Consider the following 1072-nt stretch of genomic DNA (forward strand, 5'->3'; position numbering starts at 1 on the left):
TGCAACCATCACAAAACAAGAGACCCGAGAACTAGAAAGGCGAGGGCTCACCACCCATTTATCCCTCTGCCTTTCAACCAGCCCCACATGTGATTATCGGCCAGGCTGGCACAATTAACTAACTCACAGGGTGAGAGCTGCTCACAATACCAGTGGAGAAGAGCTGTCTTCACAAAGTAGAGTCAACCTTAGTGACTTGGATGGAGTAAAGCTTTCAGGAACTTCATTGCTGGTGGGGCTCCACTCAAAACAAGAAGAAGCAGTTGCAGACATCCATCAATAACCAGAAAGTCGAATGTATGAAATATAAATCAAGGACAATTAGGAGTTTTCAAAAATGAAGTGAAACATACAGATATTGATATCCCACACATTAGTAGGGTGAAATGGACTGTCATTGACCATTTTGAGTCAGACAATCATATGATTTACTATACCAGGAATAATAATTTCAAGAGGAATAGTATTGCATTCATTTCCAAGAAGGACATTTCAAGATCTTTCATGAAGTCAATGCTCTCTGTGTGATAGGATTATTTACAAGGAAATCCAATCAATACAACTTATTCAAATCTATACACCAATCACTAAAGCTAGTGTTGAAGAAATTGAAGAATTCTACCAACTTCTTCAGTTCTGCAATTGATCACACATGCAATCAAGGTGCCTTGATAATCAGTTGTTGGTGATTGGAATTCAAAAGTCACAAACAACGAGGAAGGAGCAGTAGTTGGAAAATAAGACCGCGGTTGCAAAGTTGGAGATTGCATGATGGAATTTTATGAAAACGATCTGTTTTTCAAAAACGTAAATGATGAATGTGCATGGGCAGTTTGTCTAATAGAACGCACAGGAATCAGATTGACTGTATCTGTGAGAAGAGGTAATGGAAAGCCTCAATGCCATCAGCTGAAACAAGGCAAGGGGCTGACTGTGGAGCAGGCCATCAATTGCATCAAGACCAAGTTTCTTATCTCTTCTGATATCCATTTTGATTTTTCCTTTTTAATGATCCTTTCTTTCCTTTTATTAATTGGGATTTAGTACATATATCATATCATTCCATATTTCA

Source organism: Echinops telfairi, unplaced genomic scaffold (assembly GCF_000313985.2).
Source record: "Echinops telfairi isolate 266 unplaced genomic scaffold, ASM31398v2 ScPeMD7_18;HRSCAF=68, whole genome shotgun sequence".
Lineage (NCBI taxonomy): Eukaryota > Metazoa > Chordata > Mammalia > Afrosoricida > Tenrecidae > Echinops > Echinops telfairi.